Genomic DNA, 8,541 nt, shown 5'->3' on the forward strand with positions numbered 1-8,541 from the left:
TTCATTTGGTTTATTAATTAAAAATTGGTGTACTCTGGACTTGGTCTTTCACAAGAAGTTGGACATACTTGAAGAATCATTCTAATGCTTAAAAGGTTTTGAAAAAAAATTGGACGTTTGATCTAAGTCCTTCCTGAAAAATATTCGTGGGCTTTCATATTGTCATCATGTGGTTATTATCCAAGTTTGCAAATTTGAAGTGGAAATTCAAGCTCAAACAAACAAAAAAGAGCCAAACAGCGACTCACTTGAAGAAATGCAAGTCCACCTCAATTCAAGGATTGTTTAGAATTTTCAAAATCAAATAGGATCATCCATAATTCATGCAATATGTTCATCAATTCAACAAATTCTACTTCAAAGTCCAAGAAAACATGTCATTCAAAAGAGGAGCATTTCACTATAATTCTAAGTTATAAACAAAGTGTACATATTCAGTTCCGTTACAAAATTCCAAATTCATTACAAAATTCAAGTCCATTGCAAAATTCAACTATACAAAAAGAACTCTACAAAAAGAAAACAACAGCTGACTCCATAAAACCCATTTGTCTTTTTCTCCAATTTTCCTGATTAACTCCACTTCAGTTTCACCATAATGTTAACTAGCTTTATGATCAAGTAATCCACATCTTTAGAACCATTCTTCATAGTTCCATTTGACATAAACCTGCACATTTAAAACCAAATTCATTCTGCATATTCATACATACACATTCATAACAACCAATACAAGTCAACTTTCAATTACCAAACAAATGAACCTATACTTACATCACAAACAATGTCCCAGCCATTTGAAAACAGTCCCTGCACATCAAACCAAAACCCGCTATTACATTCAACAAACAATGACATCACACATCAGTTCAAAAATCCAATTCAAATCTACTATAACCGGCCATAGAAATTCCAATCAGCATACACACATAACCATTCACACTAAAAACCAACTCCTAACTAATTTAACCACCTAACAGATTTTTCACCCCTAACTAACTTTCTAACAGTTAGTAACAGAATTTCTAACAACCTTTAAACAAAAAATCAGTTACAAATATTAACCCTGCTGCACTACAACAGAATCAGTCCCACTCATTCAGTTATTCAAACCTATTCAAATCCAAACCAGCAGCCCTGCAACCAACAGATCTTATAACAGCAATAACCAATTCCTAACTGTCACATAGCAAACTTAAAAAATAAAATTATCTTGCAGCCACCTGGAACCAATAGCTAACAGTTTCACAAAGATAAACCTTTTGCAAGATCCCTTTTCCTAACACTTCTACTGACATAAGGCATTTAACAGAAATGGAAAACATCAACAAAGTTCAGTTATTATCCCCTAACAGATCCTAACTAACTGCTAACAACCTCTAACAACCTAGTATATTTCCTATCCAATTCATAACAGAATCACAACTGACTCAAACCTCCTAACCAATTCAGCCATAACTTTCATAACAGAAAAATCAGAAATTGAAAAAAGTGACTAACCTGCGAACTCTATAAAACCAGAACCATACTCTTCTTCTCTTCCTTCACTTCATCCATTCATCCTCAACAAATTCACACCTTCATCACTCTCAGCTCTAACCTTCTTCCTCCACCTTCATTGATCCATCACCATAGAAAAGCATAACCGAATTCAACTCCCCACTCTGCAAATCTTCATCATCATCACTCCTCCACTACTTCATTCATCTTCATTCAATCTCCACACTCACACTTCAATTCTATCGCTCAGCTTCGTCTTTATACCACCAATCGCGATCAACATACTCAGGAGAATTCTCCCTCTATTCAGATTAAAGATACATATCAGAATCGGCAAGAACTCTCATCCATAACCATTTCAGCAAGAAAATTATACAAGGCAACTCACCTGGAATCTATCGATTCTCCCTGCAAGATCCTTCGTATCTTCATCGTCTTCAATGAGATTCTGCAGAGGCACGCACCATTTTTGTGTTTCTGATCCGAACTCATCTTCATAACCAGCTCATCTTCATAACCAGCTCATCTTCACTTCAGCTTCACGATAGTGTTTCAACCCGAAGCGCAACGACGCTCCTCATCGCCATCGCGAATCGTAGACGAAGAGAAAAGATGAATACGAAGAAGCGAGGGTGAGAGGCGAACGAGAGCGAAGGAGATGTTTGGGTGTGGTGGTCGTAAGAAGAGCGGCGGAGTTTCTGTTCGGAGAAGCGAACTCTCCGGCGCCGCATTGAGGGTGAAGAGGAGATCTCATTTGATAAGCTGAAAAGTCACTCGTATGAACCCTAATCCCCTTTTGTTTTATTTTCTTTAATTGGTATAATTAGTGTATGGTATAATGTTTAATATCTGATTAATTGAGCTAAAACCTAATTAAGTGCTTTAAACATGATTAGACTAACAAATAATTAAAATTGGACACCTAAAATCTGAGTATAAATCGCACATGGGCCGTTTTACCATTTACACCCCCAGTGGCCCAAGCTCCTTTTGACAATAACAAAAATATGCTACAAAAACAACTCTGGGCCAAATCACCATGGGCCTGCGCCCTAAGTGCTCTATCCACCACTGTATTTCAACTTTGCACCCCCTATTCATTTATTTTTAATTTTAGTTTTAATTAGTTTTTTGCCATTTCTTTTAGGTGATTAATTGCTAATTTTTCCACTAATCCTTAGACTTCAATACATGATTTTGACATATAAAAATAATCAAAAAAAATAATTAGTTTAGGCTTTTATTTTAATTCTTTTGCTTGATTTATAATTCAATTTCCTTCATAAAAACCATATAAAAAATAATAGTATCTTAATTCGATTTTTTGTATTATTTTGCATCGTTCACTTTCATGTCTTGTACCATATTTTCAAGTGTTTATGTTAGCCATTTTACACTAATTTTTGTATCGTTATTTACTTGTATTTTTACTTGTAATTTCGATCTCCGCTTATGCTTATATCTTCATGTCGCTTTTTACTCCTAACCATTAGGTAGAAACCATGACAACTTTAGGAATTAGAGGCTCCCATCATATTAGGCTAGTTTTCATCTCAGGCTAGTTTTCATCTCAGGCTAGTTTTGTTCTTTTCTCTTTCAATTTTAAAGTACTTAACAAAGGAAGAGGCGAATCACATTAAAAGTGGGAGAGAAACGAGTGGGATTTATTCCCTAATCTGTTTCTCGAACACTTAGTGAAAGAGAAATGAGTGGGATCAATTCCCTAATCTATTTCTCGATCACTATATAGAGAAATGAGTGGGATTCATTCCCTAATCTGTTTCTTAATCAATAGAGAAATGAGTGGGATTCATTCCCTAATCTGTTTCTCGATTATGCAGAGAAATGAGTGGGATTCATTCCCTAATCTGTTTCTCTGACATCATACATTCTATGTGATTCAACTCGCAGATTAATTCCCCTTAAAAATCACCAATCAAAAGCGTCTAAAACATCTAATAAAGGCTCAGACCTAAATCAAAGTAATGAAGTGGTGCGGAACCTTGTATTGGGTTTTGTTCATCATGGAATTACCCTAAAAAATACAAACCAATTTTCTCTCTCCTCTCTCTTGCCTCCGAGGCATTCTTTCTCTTGCCTTCAGGGCATTCTTTCTCCTAATTGGACATGTTATTTCCGCTCCATTCCCAGCTTAAGACTCCAGAGGTCGAGCAGCGGAGTGCAAATGTAACTTCGTCCACTAAAAAACACAAAAACAAACAAAGATATGGAGCCGAACTACGGCGCTCTGATTCCTGAAAAGGATACGTAGGCATTAGGTCGTGGGGCCTAAGCGAGCACAATTATTTAAAAACCTTATTTTCCCCGTGTTTCTTTTCATTCATTTGCATGCATTCCCTTAGTAATTGAGCTTTAGATTTATACACCCTTAGAATAGAACAGACACAAGTGGATCCTGTGGAGTACCACAGACGTGAGGGGTGCTAATACCTTCCCCTCGCGTAACCGACTTCTTACCTGATCTTTGGTCGCAAGACCTTTTCTTATCCATTTCCTTATTCCAGGTTTTCTGATATTCCTTTCCCGCTTTGGGATAAATATATTGGTGGCGACTCTGTTGTTCATTTTCGCGAGCGTGCGACAATAGGTAAGGATGGAATTTTAAGAAGATGTGTTACTGAAGAAGAAGCCCACCAAATCTTGTGGCACTGTCATAATTCACCTAGTGGTGGGAATTTTAACGGATGGAGGACGGCAACAAAAGTTCTCCAATCTGGGTTTTTCTGGCCTACTATTTTCAAAGACGCCCACCATCATGCAAAGAATTGTGACAAATGTCAGAGAGTTGGTGGGATAAGTAAACGAGATGAGATGCCACTTCAAACCATTATTGAAGTATTAGTTTTTGATTATTGGGGCATCGATTTCATGGGGCCATTTCTTCCTTCTTTTGCTAATGAATATATTCTAGTTGCAGTGGAGTATGTCTCCAAGTGGGTAGAAGCCATCGCCACACCAAAAGCGGATGCCAAAACTGTGCTAAAATTTTTAAATCGAAACATATTCACACGTTTTGGCATGCCGAGAGTGATTATAAGCGATGGTGGATCTCACTTTGTTAACGAGCAGGTAGCGAAAGTGCTGGACAAGTATCATATCAACCACAAGATAACGTCACCCTATAATCCCCAAACCAATGGGCAAGCAGAGATCTCAAACAGAGCAATCAAGAATATTCTAGAGAAGACTGTGTCGGAATCCCGAAAAGACTGGTCGGTAAGGATTGATGATGCCTTGTGGGCCTATAGGACAGCATACAAAGCACCGACTGGTGCATCTCCATTTCAAATGGTTTATGGTAAGGCATGCCACCTCCCGGTATAGGTGGAACACAAAGCATTATGGGCCTTACGATTCTTCAATAGAGATGATAGTTTGGCTTATAAGAAAAGGAAGAATCAAATCCATGAGCTTGAGGAATTCAGGTACCTAGCATATGAGTCTAATAAAATGTACAAGGAAAATATGAAAAGGTACCATGATAAGAGAATCAAGAAGAAAGAGTTCAAAGTGGGAGACCTTGTTCTACCATTCAACTCTAGACTCAAGCTCTTCCCAGAAAAACTAAAGTCTAAATGGTCAGGACCGTTCGTAATTAAGGAAGTCAAACCATATGGTGCCATTACTATTGAGGATAGTAAAACTAAAGAAAGTTGGTCGGTTAATGGAGAACGGTTAAAGAACTACCTTGGGGTAGAGTTTGATAGAGAAGTGTGCACAATATCACTTTTGAGCACATAATAGAAGAATTTCGACTGTCGAGCTATGCGACGTTAAACGAAGCGCTTGTTGGGAGGCAACCCAACGGAGTAAGTTCTTTTGTTTTTCTTTTATTATATTCTTTGTATCATCATATCAGTGCAATGAGAGTAGGAAGGAGTAGGAAGGTGTAACAGTTTGCAAATAGGATTTAATTCGCAAAACCGTGCCGCGAGTATAATGGGCGCGCCGCGGGTGTAAAGGTGCGCGCCGCGGTAGTGGGAAACTCAACATTTATTGGGAAAATGTACATTCCCCCTCCCTCATTCTATATTTCAAAACTTCAATACTCCTCCGAGCGAAAAATAGTGGATTTGCAGTTTATCCAAAAATCCCGTTCATTGTAGTTGGCCGGAATCCAACCCTTTTCCTGTAAGGGGGGGGTGCAGGTGTTGAAACTAATAACCAAGCACAAGAGAATGCGAAGGAGGATGCGAATATTGATACCGACATTGATTCGATGTTTGATAACTGATATGATGATATTTTCTTCTTATTGTTGATCTTGTTTTAGAAGCCAAATTGATTGGATGGCGTTGCAAACCCAAAGGAGGTACGGTAGTGTGATGATTCTGACACTAAAGGGTCGCGGGGATCATATTCATCAGCTGGACCATCGTCGGGACTTAGTTGGAGTCTTGATGAACCAGCCTCGTTGTGTTGGCTGAATGACATACGGCTTTGGCGAGGTGTTTGAGTATGGGTTTGAAAAAGTGGTTGGGAAGGGGTATGGTAGGGGTTGTCATGATGGTAGTCATTTTGATATGGTGGTTGGGACTGAGTTTGGAACGGTATGAACTGAAAGAATTGTTGTTGTGTTTGTTGTTGTTGTTGTTGTTGTTGTGTGTATTGGTGGTGTTGTTGTTGATCTTGCGGGATAATATAATTTTGCCGGCGGGGGTCTATAAGGTAGAACGGGTCTTCCACAAAGAAATCTGGGGTGGTAACAGTTCAGTACCAACTCATGTATTGTGGTGAGGGTTTTATTTCATGGTCACTTACGGGGAAGTCGAGGACATGATGGGCACAGTTTTTCCACATTTGGCGCCATTCGGGAGCGAAACTCTTCCAATCTTGGTGATCCCATTGCTGGTTTACTCGTTTAAGGTGCTATTGTCCCAAATCAGTTGGAGGATCAGGGATACCTTGATGCATCTCGAACTGGAGTTTCACCCGGTCATATTGATGCATCTCCACGATGTTGTACCGAAAGATGGTTGTCTTTGCAGCCCAAATAGTGGCATCTTCAAACTCTGGGTTCATGATCGCAGTCCAAATATGACCTTCATATAAACTGCATGTATAAAAGTTATAAATTATTTCGGTCATATATTAAAAAAAAGGATTGATAAAATAGGGAAAGTTTAGAGATTATACGTCCTCTAGTCGTAAGTGATCCAGAAGTTGGCGGTACATCGTGATGTTTGACCGTGGATTGTTTTTGCAGTTCATTTCCTTTACATAAAATCTAAAAAGCAGTATATATTTGTTAGTTGAAGTAAATCCTAAAGATTTTAATTGAATAAAAATATGATTAGAATACTTATTTTGTTGCGTAGGGGAACGTCCACTGGCTTTTGTTTTCCGGGGCCAGAATAAGCATTCTCCACCACCCCCAAACTTGAACCAAGAGACTGCATCCATAAAACGTGCAAGTATCATTCTTTGCATTCTTACACAGAGATTGATACAACATAGCCAGGACAACAGACCCCCAACTATACTTATCCACTTTATTAATGTCCATAAGTAAGCGCAAATACATAAAATTTACTGTGTTACCGGTACTGTCTGGAAATAACACGTTTCCAAAAAGCAACATGAGGTAACACCTTGTTTTCTTAAGTATATCATCTTCAGACAAATTATCGTCCAAACGAAATTGACTATAATATAACTTTAAGGCCTTTAGGTAGACATCTTGGCCCCTATCACCTACATCACCTTCTATTAGATCGATGTCCAATGCTTGCTTGCAAAGGGAATTAGCTTGTTGTACACACCCATTAACGGCCTTACCTGCTATTGGAAGGCCCAACAACATGTAAACATCTTCCAGGGTTATTGTTCATTCCCCGGTTGGAAGATGGAAGGTGTGAGTCTCTGGCCTCCAACATTCTAACAAGGCCAACACAAATTTAAGATCAATGCTATAGTTTGTGATCCTGATGATGTGTCCGAAACCAGCTCTGTGTAAAAATGGTTTTATAAATTCATCTGCAGGAAGCATGGAGTGGCTACGTGTACGAAATCGCTCAATGTCCTAAAAAATTATCACAGCATAAATATGCAATTATAATAAAATGGAATTCTAATAAAATAAAATAAAACTTACATATGCAGCGATGTTTTCCTTAGTGCCTCGGTGCTTGTTTCCCATTGTTAAGAGAGACATGTTTGGTATTTGCAGAGAGCAAAAACTTAGGAAGCAAGATGAAACGAAATTTGGTGATTGGAAATTTGTGTTGGAAATTAGAAATATGTTGAGAGATTACAAGTATATGTAGTGAGAAGGCTGAAACGGTAACATGTTGCATGCTTAACATGTCAACACATTTAGTAGTGTTAGGTGTTGGTTGTGTAGACTAGGGTGGCATGCATGCAGCATAGGCTTCAGACGCATGCATGCAGATTACAGGAATCGTTTCAGATGCATATAGGTTACAGGAATCATTACAGACGCATGCATCATTTAGGAATCGTTTTAGACGCACGCGGCATTCAGGAATCGTTTCAGACGCATGCAACATTCAAGAATCGTTTCAGAACACCTCATGACCCATGTCAAATGACATGAGAGCTATTGTATCATGTATTTTACCCTTAACTAACCAATGACATGCACCATCCGTGTACAATTCCTCACTAGTAAATGCGCTACCAACAATTGATAGAGACATATCGTCGATGTGGAGTATCTTCCAAGAATTATTTCTTAAACTATATATCTCAAAAAAGGAGTAATACATTATACCTTGAGGTGGAGGAGAATCAAGGTCATAGCCAACACAACCATAGGTATGAAATGATACATACTAAATGACCTTAAAGTCATCTCTTAGTTGGTCATAACCAAACCCATGAAATTTATGAAACACACTAAGGAGAGGGTGTTTCTGTACAAGCTTATCGGGGCTAGGAGGAATATTGACAAATTCCTCGGTTGATGGGTTCCAATATATATATATATATCTGACCTTCCTTGTATTCCCCCTTTAATATCTTGTCCAATACAAAAAATACCGTTAACACTTGTTTTTC

The 8,541-nt window shown here is 38.3% G+C and overlaps 1 long non-coding RNA gene across 1 annotated transcript; it reads right to left on the bottom strand.

The window, feature by feature from the left end:
- Positions 1-448: 448 nt before the first annotated feature.
- Positions 449-2,016, bottom strand: LOC131645797 (uncharacterized). Its single transcript, XR_009297196.1, has 4 exons — positions 1,889-2,016; positions 1,501-1,802; positions 775-810; positions 449-670 (listed from the first exon to the last, which is right to left on the bottom strand). It is a non-coding gene; the product is annotated as an uncharacterized LOC131645797 (long non-coding RNA).
- Between the last annotated feature and the right edge of the window lie 6,525 nt (positions 2,017-8,541).

Source organism: Vicia villosa, linkage group LG2, assembly GCF_029867415.1.
Source record: "Vicia villosa cultivar HV-30 ecotype Madison, WI linkage group LG2, Vvil1.0, whole genome shotgun sequence".
In the NCBI taxonomy this organism is placed as follows: Eukaryota; Viridiplantae; Streptophyta; class Magnoliopsida; order Fabales; family Fabaceae; genus Vicia; species Vicia villosa.